The sequence below is a fragment of the Rosa rugosa genome, chromosome 4, assembly GCF_958449725.1.
Source record: "Rosa rugosa chromosome 4, drRosRugo1.1, whole genome shotgun sequence".
NCBI classification, from domain to species: Eukaryota; Viridiplantae; Streptophyta; class Magnoliopsida; order Rosales; family Rosaceae; genus Rosa; species Rosa rugosa.
In genome coordinates this window covers 13,150,181-13,163,367 of record NC_084823.1, presented here as the reverse complement: position 1 = coordinate 13,163,367, position 13,187 = coordinate 13,150,181, and the positions used below count along the sequence as shown (strand labels likewise).

At 37.5% G+C, this 13,187-nt stretch overlaps 1 long non-coding RNA gene across 1 annotated transcript in view; it reads left to right on the top strand.

The window, feature by feature from the left end:
- LOC133741984 (uncharacterized) overlaps positions 1 to 11,441 on the top strand; it is a 78,724-nt gene extending 67,283 nt beyond the window's left edge. Inside the window, exon 3 of the long non-coding RNA XR_009862291.1 lies at positions 11,376 to 11,441. This is a non-coding gene — a long non-coding RNA (uncharacterized LOC133741984). The remainder of the gene's footprint in view (positions 1 to 11,375) is intronic.
- The last annotated feature ends 1,746 nt before the right edge of the window (positions 11,442 to 13,187 follow it).

Genomic DNA, 13,187 nt, shown 5'->3' with positions numbered 1-13,187 from the left:
GGTGACACCCATCTATTTTGTCTTAAACCTATCTTCCCACTATCCTCCTCTGCCTGTGCCTCTGCTCTCATCTAATAATTTATTTTTATTTTTATCACTATAGCTCTGGAAGCCTTAATCCTTCTAGCTAATTAAGCTCACTTTCAATGGTATTGTTAAGATGATACATACACACATGTTTCTTTTTTTTTAATCAAACCCGAAGCCGGGTGCCGCCGATATATATACATATATTCATCTAAAACCAGAATAGGCCGTTACATACACACATGTTTCTTTTGTAAATTAGATATGAAATAAATTATGTCATTAGTTTACTACTTTATTTTTTGTGTAACATTTTGGTTGATTAGTTTTCTCTTATTATTCATATATCATTATACACAACATAAAGAATGGTAGATTGCCATATATATATATATATATATATATATATATATATATATATATAGACACACACACACTTTTTTGTCACTGATCTAGCATTGTAGTTGGATCCATACATCCATTGCTTTTAAAGAAGAAGAAAAAAAATAACCTACCAAAAACATCATAAGAACTTGTAAAATCTAAACAAATACTAGTAAATCAATCCATTAGAATCAATCAGAGTCCATATAGAATTTAAACAATCCATGGATTAAGTAAATCCATGGATTATAAAAACTCAAACAAAATCTTTTAAAATCTGAATTGAATACACCCCCCTAAACCTTTTTGGCTTAGGATCAAGCATAAGAGAGATAGGTAATGAAATTCTGAGACATCAACGACCTGGCTCCAAAAATCAAGGATCCAGATTGATTTTATAACCTCAATTCCCGAACAAGAAAATAGCCTTCTCTGCAAACGAGAAAACCATCACCAACAACCACAACAAATAGCAAGCAAACACAAACCAAGGCCAAAGCAAACACAATCAATTTGAGAAAGACCTTATTCACCAAAGCCTCCAAAGTTTTCTAACCCACATAGGCTAGGGGTCGAAGTTAAGGACATCAGAACAAAAGGAAAGCATGCCTATAGGATCTTAGCATCTTAGGCATAGGCAGGCCAAGGTCAGCTCATCTTGCCTTGTTTGCTGCCTTCTGTAGAGGGCATGTATGTCCTATGTATCTAAATGTTATCCAATCACTGAGGAAGAAGGAAATAAATAATTAGATATAGATAAAATGAATTTTTTGTAAGGTATCCCATCCAACAAACATATTCTCCAACTGATTTCTACAAATGCAGAATGTCAATCTTAGAAGTATCTGGCAAGCACAGCCTTGAGAAAATGGATCCCTAGAACGGAATTAGAAAACATCAATCTCATGTAATGTCTAACAAAAGGCTGAAATGTAAAGAGAAAAGAATAATGCTTCATTTGCAAAATGCTAGTTCTTACTTCCTACCACTATGAGACTGGTACAAAATGCGAGTTTTTTTTATATAAAAGCATGAACAGAAGTTATGGTGTAACCATGCTCTAATGAATGAAGTTCTGGAGAAATCGTAAACAAGTCAGATACTGAGTAAAACCTAGAAACAATAATGTTTCGGAGCTTAGAGATCGACTTACTAGTTAAACTTCATAGATCAAACAAAATGAGAATGGATGGAACTGCTGTGCTAAGCTATACAAGAAGAGAATTTCAGCTGGTAATAATATGGAAGATCGCTATGATGGTTCCTGCATTATGCAAGTAAATATATCAAAGAGAGCTCAATGCAGCGCAGCTGAGAATATAAATCACCTTCAGCTAACTACAGATCAGAGAAGGATACAACCAATGTTAGGTTATGCAATTAGCATAATTGATATGGCTGAAGTATGGAGGTTAATTGCTTCAAAAGCAAAACCAACAGTCTACAGTGTTCCGAATATGAATTCATTGAACAAGATTCAAAACAGAGAATGCACAGCAACTATAACAGCAAAGATAACCAAAACCCTGATTGCTTACGTGGTTTAGTTAACCCCTTAAATCCATAGCACGGATGTTTCAACAATGTATAAACACAACTAACAACTAGTTATAACCAGGACCTCAAGATGGACAACACTGGTCCAACAGAGAAGGGTGAAACAATGAAAATGATGAGGACAAACAACAGAAAATGTGAACTTTTTATGATCACAGATTATCAGCAACAGAGCAACACTCAGTGCCCCAAAAGATACTAATTACTCACCCCTTATAACTAGAAGCAGAGATGGACAATACTGGTCCAAGATGGAAGGGCAGAAGTATGAAAATATTGAGGACAAAGAACTCACTTCTTCTCCCAAACATTTTTCTATATCAGACCTCAATGAGAGAATACAAGGAAGACCACTCAAATTATGATCTTCATGAGATACGACGACAGGAAATTTGTCTAGGCAAATCAACAACGCAACTTGCGAGTTATCCTAATGCGTAATCTGAATAGTAAATTAAGATTCAGGAGACTAACCACTGGCAAAAGAATGCAGACCCCAATCCCTACAAACATCTATGCAAACACATTGAATCAAATCATTCTAGTTTTCCAATTCCACCCATCTGCTTCTCAATAAGCCAGTGAGAAAAACAGAATGGACTCGGAGCATAAAATAGTGCAAAATATACACCCATCATCCATCCATCAACTCAAAAAGTACACAGATCATCTATCATCTATCATCATCATCATTATAACCAACCCATAGCAAAATATATTTAAATAAATTTCTATTTTGCTATCCGTGAACATAAGTATAAAAAGAAAGTGAGAGAGATAATCAAACATATCGTGCACATTGCTAGTCAAAATAGTGTGAGAGCAAAAAGAAAAAGAGAGCAAAATGGGTGGTCGCTGTTGGGATCCGATGCTGGAGAGCAAAATGGGTGGTAGCCGTTGGGAACCGATGCTGGATTCGAGTGCTCAAATGGCTATGTCTGAGATTGAACGGAACACTGGAGGCTTCCACTTCTCGTCCTGTAAGAAAAAGGGAGGGAAAGTCTTCAAAGGAGCTTGGTACTGCAGTGGGCGGAAGAAAGGTGGCGAAGCCTGTCGCCATCGTACAGTTTACCATGGGCGTTCCCAGAGTGAGGACGAGGGTCGTGCACTTTTTGTCTTGGCCGGCTTCAATCTCTTTGATAACGGCTTGTTCGTGGCTCCTAGTCAAGCCGAGCCTGGTTGGCTTCTTAGGGCTGTGGGACTAGATATGCTGGCCGATGACCTCTTCACCTCTGGGCCTGTAGCCGTGTGAGCTCGCACTTGGTATTTCTGATCTGGATCTGGATTTTCTCGATCTGGATATGGATTTCTCTGTTTGTCGATTTAGGTTTTTATCACTACTTGCATATGGATCTCTATTTTGTGGCCGGGATGGGCTTTATTTCTCTGTTCGTCGATTTAGGTTTGTATCACTACTTGCATATGAATCTCTATTTTGTGGCCGAGATGGGCTTTATCTGGATTTCTCTGTTTGGCTTTGATCTTCAATTTGCATACGGATCGCTATTTGTGGCCGGGATGGGCTTTGCGTTTGGATGTTTATATATGTTCGTCGATTTAGGTTTTTATCACTACTTGCATATGGATCTCTATTTTGTGGCCGAGATGGGCTTTATCTGGATTTCTCTGTTTGGCTTTGATCTTCAATTTGCATACGGATCTCTATTTGTGGTCGGGATGGGCTTTGCGTTTGGATGTTTATATCATTTGCGTTTCGTATTGCGTTTATATCATTTGCGTTTCGTATATTAAACAACCAACGTAAATGATATAAACATCCATACGCAAAGCCCATCCCGGCCACAAATAGAGATCCGTATGCAAATTGAAGATCAAAGCCAAACAGAGAAATCCAGATAAAGCCCATCTCGGCCACAAAATAGAGATCCATATGCAAGTAGTGATAAAAACCTAAATCAACGAACAGAGAAATAAAGCCCATCCCGGCCACAAAATAGAGATCCATATGCAAGTAGTGATAAAAACCTAAATCGATGAACAGAGAAATCCAGATCCAGATCGAGAAAATCCAGATCCAGATCAGAAGTACCAAGTGCGAGCTCACACGGCTACAGGCCCAGAGGTGAAGAGGTCATCGGCCAGCATGTCCAGTCCCGCAGCCCTAAGAAGCCAACCAGGCTCGGCTTGACTAGGAGCCACGAACAAGCCGTCATCAAAGAGATTGAAGCCGAACAAGACAAAAAGTGCACGACCCTCGTCCTCGCTCTGGGAACGCCCACGGCAAACTGTACGACGGCGACGGGCTTCGCCACCTTTCTTCCGCCCACTGCAGTACCAAGCTCCTTTGAAGACTTTCCCTCCCTTTTTCTTGCAGGACGAGAAGTGGAAGCCTCCAGTGTTCCATTCAAGCTTCTCCATCTCAGACACTGCCATTTGAACACTCGCATCCAACATCGGTTCTCAACGGCTACCACCCATTTTGCTCTCCAGCATCGGATCCCAACGACGACCACCCATTTTGCTCTCTTTTTCTTTTTGCTCTCACACTATTTTGACTAGCAATGTGCACGATCTGTTTGATTCTCTCTCTCACTTTCTTTTTATACTTATGTTCACAGATAGCAAAATAGAAATTTATTTAAATTAGCTGCATTACAGTAAATGTTTACTACAATTAAAATTGGGAATAACCTTAAATCATAAATCGGGAAATAGCGTTTTTTTAGCGCTATAAATGAAAGTTTATGGTGTAGTGAAGGAATCTAAAATCCCGGCAGTTAAAGATCAATTGTTTCTTCAGAGCGGTTGAGTTTTTGTTATGCTACAGCAGTGGAATGGGCAGTTTACTGTGTAAGTGGTTATACGAACATAATGGGAGCTTTAAACAGAGACCATCCTCTTTGTGTTACAATAGTGTACTTGGCCGATTCATTTCCCCATGAGGTCAACTTTATTTTAATTTGTTAATGAAAAGCCACTTGATTATTGGTTTTCCTCTATGTCTCTGTCATATTTGTTGGTAATCATAAATTCTTTTGTAGGGCATTATTGATAAAGAGTTGTCAAAGAAATAGTGAAGGCTAAAGGCGGGGCTAAATGCAAATATCGTGATAATGACTATATGAAAGACCCTGATTGCATCAGTCCCTAAAAAAGAAGTATACATGCCTGTGTCTCTCTTGTGCGTATGGAGATGATTTTCACTGTGAGGTTTTTGTATGCTTGGAAGATGACCTAAATGGGAAATACATACTTGTCCAGAGTTCCTATGGAATTGAAATAGGATCTGAATGATTAAGCCAACATACTCCATGCCTCCTTGTTTTGCATTTCATGGAACGTGATACAACAACCACTTTTACAACTTTATGTTATTTATGGTTACAGGTTTATGTATGATCTTCGGTGTGTTGAAAGACCAACTTGTTTCAGAAAATGTGTAGGTCACTATTGTTGAAATAGTTTATGAAGTGGTTTCAACCTTACTGACTACTGGTATAATTATTCAGAAAATGAATGCCAAGAAGTAAACGGCTTGAAAAAAAAAAAAAACACTACTACCAAAAAGTAGCAGTGGAAACAATTGAAACCAAATTAGGTTACAAGGAAAATAACTTGAATGGCTAGCCGATAACCAACGACTTAAACTTTGAAACAACCCATCACCCTAGCTCTAAACTAGCTTGTATTGGACTAAATAATAGTTTTAGCATAAAATGATCTACTAGAACGGTCAAAACAAGCCAAAAGCTACTACATGTTTGTTTGATCAAAGTGAAGCTCTGAGTACGTTTGTCACTTTATCATAGATTTAAAACTAATAAAATTCTTCTCAACTTAGTTACACCCAAAATGTTGTCATCCAACTGTCTCTAAATATGTTCGGGATTTTCTCTCAAATATCCTTTTTTTGACTTATCAAGACCACCGTGATATTTTTTACGACTATGAATTTTAACCATGACCTGGTATACATGAGAAACAAAGAGACTTTTTTTTTTTTTTCTTGGATGATATCTCTTAATGGCATGTATCAATATTTCCAACTCTCAGAAAGACTCATAGAGAATATATTATGCTATCTTGTCATTCCACTCGTAGCAACTCAAATAACGTGTTGTCAATACTCCGGTATAGTCTATTTTTTAAAATTTTTCATATTATATATGTGCTTCATCTTCTTTTCTGTGTTATTATCTGTGTTGAAATTCAATAAATGTTCCCACCCTTGCACAAGCATTATCAAATCTAACGAAAATATTTTTTTTTCTATCACGTACGCTCATATTAATTTGTTAAAAAAGAGCTAGCCATCTCAGCATCAACTTCTTGCAACGTTGTACAATCCAAACTTACAAAACCATATAATTACAAATCCTTAAGGGACTGCTCCATTTCCAAAATATTAGTGAATTTTGTATTGTTATTTCAATCAATTTGGCTTAGGGTCATGCTCGGCATCCTTAAAAAGCACATCAGACTTGCAGTTTACATTGAGCACTTATACTCCTTACGCGTGCGACATAAGCTTCTTCAACAAATTTTGCAATCTGTGCGTCCATGTATACTAGAACTAAGTTATTCAGCATACGATTCGACATATACATGAGAAAGCAAGGGGCGCACCATTGGAGGGCGATGCTAAGTTGATGGTATTTGGTGGCTAAAAGCGAACGATTATCAATCTCTTGGAAGTTTTGATGAGATCGAATTGCTTAACATTAGTTATCTAAATGAGAAAGGATAAAAATGGTGGGGCATCCGAATTGTATATATATATATAAGTAAAATGGATTTGGTACTATTCATTCAATAGTGACGAATCATTTTGCCCTTGCATTTTTTGGAATTTTACTAAACTAGAATGTGTTTGGTACTATTGATTCAATAGTGACCGGACCATTTTGCCCATGCATTCTTTGGAATTTTTCTAAACTAGAATGTTTTGTTAGTACTATTCATTCAATAGTAACCGGACCACTTCGCCCCTACATTCTTTGAAATTTTACTAGATTACTCCTGACAAGTGTTCGTCTTCTGTGTTATTGAGTTGTTTTAGGGCATTTTCTCTTCATGCAGAAAGATTTGTAATGCCTTCTCCTCCAGAATGAATAATAGCAACTAGAAGTGCATCAGTGAATCGTTCCTTCCTGTACATTGCAGCATGCGTATTTGGATGTGAGGGGTACACAGTTCATAGAGCTGGTAAGCAGTGTGTGTTCTGTGGTCTCATTTCCTCTTTTGAGTCCTTTCTAGTTAATTACCAAATTCTTTTACATTCGAATCTAGAATAGTCAACAAAGCCAAATTTTGTAATACATGAGTTCTAAAACCACACTAGAAAAAAGCTTGTGAAACAATGAACCAGATGGATTCTCTATTTGATACTAGTGTCTTGCTTTAAAAGGTAAGTTTTTCTTGATGAATAAAATCAATATAACTATAGTTTTGTTTCTTTCTCCCCCTTTAGTCCTTTACAGATTCAGCTTCTCTTGGAGCTGCAATATTGAGGGCTGCTCATGGTTGGCTATGCAGCACAGAAGGTACTTTTGTGCCCTTCGATCTCTTGCTTTGTATGAAAACAAGAAAATAAATACGTCTGTCAAGTGCCAACTTGAAGCGGTTTCAGACAAAAATTTGGTTAACAAGTATGCATTAATGGTGAAGAAGAGACTTGAAATAGAGAACCGCCTCGTTGAAAAACTGAACAATTGTAGGAAGAACAGATTTTGCCTAGTCTCCACCGAAGAACTGTACCTTAAAAATCCTTATGCACAACGTTCTTTCAGTTTCGTCCCGAGTAAAACCATATGTTGGAAGCTATATACAGCTGAATTATGAATGGTGAACGAAGCCAATATACTGATTTAGACTCATTTAGTTGCCTACTGCAGAATGCAGCGTGTGAAAAATATAAGAATTGCTTTCAATAATTGCTAGTGGTTTTAGATACCAGCATGCAAGATTTATTGTTTTTCATTGAAAAGTAAGAAGAATTTTGTAGTGATGATTTTAACTATGTCCAGAATGATGTTTCATGGTTTAAGGCTAAACATTTTTGGCTTAGGATCAAGCGTAAGAGAGATAGGTAATGAAATTCTGAGACATGAACGACCTGGCTCCAAAAATCAAGGATCCAGATTGATTTTATAACCTCAATTCCCGAACAAGAAAATAGCCTTCTCTGCAAACGAGAAAACCACCACCAACAACCACAACAGATAGCAAGCAAACACAAACTAAGGCCAAAGCAAACACAATCAATTTGAGAAAGACCTTATCCACCAAAGCCTCCAAGTTTTTTTAACCCAGATAGGCTAGGGGTCGAAGTTAAGGACAACAGAACAAAAAGAAAGCATGCCTATAGGATCTTAGCATCTTAGGCATAGGCAGGCCAAGGTCAGCTCATCTTGCCTTGTTTGCTGCCTTCTGTAGAGGGCATGTATGTCCTATGTATCTAAATGTTATCCAATCACTGAGGAAGAAGGGAATAAATAATTAGATATAGATAAAATGAATTTTTTGTAAGGTATCCCATCCAACAAACATATTCTCCAACTGATTTCTAAAAATGCAGAATGTCAAGCTTAGAAGTATCTGGCAAGCACAACCTTGAGAAAATGGATCCCTAGAACGGAATTAGAAAACATCAATCTCATGTAATGTCTAACGAAAGGCTGAAATGTAAAAGGAAAATAATAATGCTTCATTTGTAAAATGAACCACTATGAGATTGTGGTACCAAATGCGAGTTTTTTTATATAAAAGCACGAACAGAAGTTATGGTGTAACCATGCTCTAATGAATGAAGTTCAGGAGAATCGTAAACAAGTTAGATACTGAGTAAAACCTAGAAACAATAATGTTTCGGAGCACTAGGCTTAGAGATCGACTTACTAGTTAAACTTCATAGATCAAACTAAATGAGAATGGATGGAACTGATGTGTTAAGCTATACAAGAAGAGAATTTCAGCTGGTAAAATGGAAGATCGCTATGATGGTTCCTACATTATGCAAGTAAATATATCAAAGAAAAAGCTCGATCAGCGCAACTGAGAATATAAATCACCTTCAGCTAACTACAAGTCAGAGAAGGATACAACCAATGTTAGGTTATGCAGTTAGCATAATTGATATGGCTGAAGTATGGAGGTTGCTTCAAAAGCAAAACCAACAATCTATAGTGTTCTGAATATGAATTCATTAAACAAGATTCAAAACAGAGAATGTACAGCAACTATAACAGCAAAGATACCCAAAACCCTGATTGCTTACATGTTTTAGTTAACCCCTTAAATCCATAGCAAGGATGTTTCAACCATGCATAAACACAACTAGTTATAACCAGGACCTCAAGGTGGACAACACTAGTCCAACAGAGAAGGGTGAAACAATGAAAATGACGAGGACAAACAACAGAAAATGTGAACTTTTTTATGATCACAGATTATCAGCAACAGAGCAACACTCAGTGCCCAAAAAGATACTAATAACTCACCCCTTATAACTAGAAGCAGTGATGGACAATACTGGTCCAAGATGGAAGGGCAGGAAGTATGAAAATATTGAGGACAAAGAACTCACTTCTTCTCCCAAACATTTTGTCTATATCAGACTTCAATGAGAGAATACAAGGAAGACCACACAAATTATGATCTTCATGAGATAAGACGACAGGAAATTTGTCTAGGCAAATCAACAACGCAACTTGCGAGTTATCTTAATGCGTAATCTGAATAGTAACTTAAGATTCAGAAGACTAACAACTGGCAAAAGAATGCAGACCCCAATCCCTACAAACATCTATGCAAACACATTGAATCAAATCATTCTAGTTTTCCAATTCCACCCATCTGCTTCTCAATAAGCCAGTGAGAAAAACAGAATGGACTCGGAGCTTGAAGTAGTGCAAAATATACACGCATCATCCATCCATCAACTCAAAAAGTACACACATCATCTATCATCAGCATCATTATAACCAACCCATAGCAAAATATATCAATACTTGTTGAGACTAATTTCTACTACATTTTTAGAGCATTTCTCTCTACAATTTGCTTAGTTATTTTCTTAACAAAGTCATTTCTAACTTGTTTTATGTTTTTAGGTAGTTTTAAGTCTGGAAATGGAAGGCAATGAGTTATATGCGCAGAAATGAGAAGAAATGGAGAAATGAAGTTTTCCCAGTTCTACCAGGAAAATGAATTCCAATTGAAGTAGGAATCCTAATGCAACTAGGAATGAGCTCGGAAAAATGATGTTCGGAAATGAAGAAATGACAGAGTCCCAGTTGGACTAGGAAACCTGACGACACTAGGAGTCTTGAAGCTGCTAGGAGACCTGGTGAGACTAGGACATGCTGTGTCTTAAAGATGTCTCAAGATAGTTCAAGATTGTTCTAGATTATTGAAGAATTTCGGCAATACATAAGAGGAATCTCGAATTGGCCCATTTTGGGGAAGTTTGGCCCGAAATTTGAAGCATGTGACTTGCACATGAGTCTCTAGATCCTTTTATGACGTCTTGAGGAGTCCATGGCCCATTCTAATTGCTTTATGCTGTGAAAAATAAAGAGAATATCAAGGATTTTCGGCAAGTATCTTTTTGGGATATTTTTGGATTTCTATGGAATTTTGGAGAAGAAAATATAGGAATAAATATTAATTTGGAGTCCTAATTCCATTCTACAAGCAAGGAGGCTGAATTAAAGTCTAGATACATGGAAGATTGCGGCAAAAGAAGGTTACTTGCTAACCAATTTTCAAGGAATTTTCTTATTGGCCAAAGTGATGCAATTGAAGAGAAATTCAAGGGAACCCTAGCCCTTGCCATTCACTATATAAAGGAGGTTTGTGAAGCTCTTCTAGACATCACAAAATTCAGAATAAAAAAGCCACAAACACTTCCCCTTCTCTTCCAAGTTTTGGCAACTTCAAGGAATTCCAAGTTCAAGGCCGTTGTTTGGCTCCAATTTTGCTGCAGCTGGTCAACAGTCTCTTTTCTGCGCGGGCGTGCCAGCACCGTTCGGGTGCGGTCATCGGGGGTGTCCCTTGACCTGACTTCTATCAAGCGATTGTAGACGAGGAGAGCACCAACCTCGTCGTGGGATTCTTTGTGCCTCGTGGTGAGGACTTTTGCTGAGCTTCTTGAAAATCACAATCGATACTCGATGTTGTAGATCGAGCAGAGCGAGAACCACCGGGAAGTGAGGAGAACTTGCTAAAGCGTGACTTTAGCTTGGCTGAGTTGCTAGGGCGTTACCCTTGCTTGGCTGGTTCTGTAACCGTTGTGGTCGCGGCACTACCGTCGGCTCCCGAGGAGACTAGGACCGAAGCACGTTGACAGAGGGTTTGGTGGCACTGAAAGTCGGCTTCTGAGAAGACTATGACTAGGAGTGTGATCACCGCTAAGAGAAAGAGAAGGAGAGGAGTTGCTCTTAGAGAGGTTTGCTCTAGAGAGAACTTAGATCATCTTAGAGATGTTGTTGTTGAATGTGAATGTGTTTTTTGTTTCAATGTAACCTCTATTTATAGGCTACCATGCCAACTACTTTGGCATTAAACAAATGAAAGTGGAGCACTAATTGGAGATAAGGGAGGTGGAGGTGTAGGTGGAGCACTAATAGGAATGATGAATTTGGGAGATAAGGGAGGTGGAGATGGAGGTGGAGCACTAATAGGAATGATGAATTTGGGAGATAAGGAAGCACTTTCGACTCCTTTATTCCTTCATGTATATCTCCATCAGAAATTCAGATTCTGGCCATGATGTCTTCATAAAAAATGTTCCACTATGAATCTAGATCATGCTGACCAAATTTCAGAGCTTTCTTCCATGTGGTTGGGCCGAAAATGCTGCTGGACCTCTTACAGGTCCAGTTTTCCAGTTTTGCTTCTGTAGAAAATTGGGCTGATTGTTTGAAGGCCTTCCACTCAAAAAAAACTCTTGCACTCTTCATAAGAAATGATCCTTGGGCTGTCTAGAATGGATCTGGAAAGTTTCAGCACATTTCGATTTCATTTGGTTAGTCTGCCACCCCTCCTTCCTTGTCTAGCTCGGTTTTTCCTAGCCGAAGTAGGAAAATATGCTAAAGTTGACTTGTCATACTTCCATAGTAGGCTTTATTTAGCCTCTAAATATATATTTCGAGCTTGTCGACAATATATAGCTTGAGCCACTGACATTGGCTCAATTTCTCCAAGACACGCCTTGTCAGGCCAAAATGTTCATTTTGGGTCCAAACAGCCGTGAAGCATCCTCCTCTCCATTCAAGCATCCTTGCTGTGATCCTCATCCATTCCATCACCTTTTGAAGCTTCTTGCGTCCTTGAAGATAAAAAAGTGTAACCATGAAACTCTATTTATGTTTTCGGTTTTTAGAACTTTGTAAAACAATTTTCGATTTTAATTTGATTTCGGGTTTTGTTTTATTGTTCTATGAATTGCGATTTCTATGGTTGATGAAGTGTTGATTTTAGTTATGTGATTTTCAAATACTATGAAGCATGTTTTAGGTTTTAGGTTTTTAAATTGAAAATTGTGGATATATGTTAAGCATGATTGTTAATTTCGAGCTTCAATCCCATCTTCAATTATCTTTGGATGCATACTTGGGTTGATGAACATGTAATTGAATCCATATTAAGGTACTAGCGTTCTAGGCTTTAATAATTTAGGTGGAAAACCTAAAATTACTTAGGTAAATTACCAATGAGTCTTGTATGCTTGATTAGCGTTCTAACTTGTGTTCTTGGCTTGCATTGATCAAACTTCCATGATTCTTAATGCATTGAAAGTGTTTTTGTTAGTGATTAGCTACCACTAGTAATTGCATGATTAATAGAGTTAACTATGGTGCGTTCATCTAGTTAATTTAATTAAGAAAAGTAAAAAGAACTTTGTATGCGTTCATCTTTGTTCTTGATTAATTCTATGCTTTAGCATATTTTGATTCGTGATTTGATGTTTGAAGCCTTGCCAACGTGTTAATAATCGTTCCATTCATATTTCTACTTGATTATGGTTTTTGATGTGTCACATGTGTATATTTACTTAGATGTTAAATTAGAAAATAAATCCTAAATCCCTTTCTTGTACTTTTCATAAATAATATATGTATAATATATAGTTATGTTTTACTAACGTTTTATTTTTCAGGAATTAATTAGTCTCTAATCCCCGGTTGAGAACGATCCCTACTTATTCTTACTACATTGATAGGGTTTTAAATTGAGCACTAATTTTGTGTAGGTCA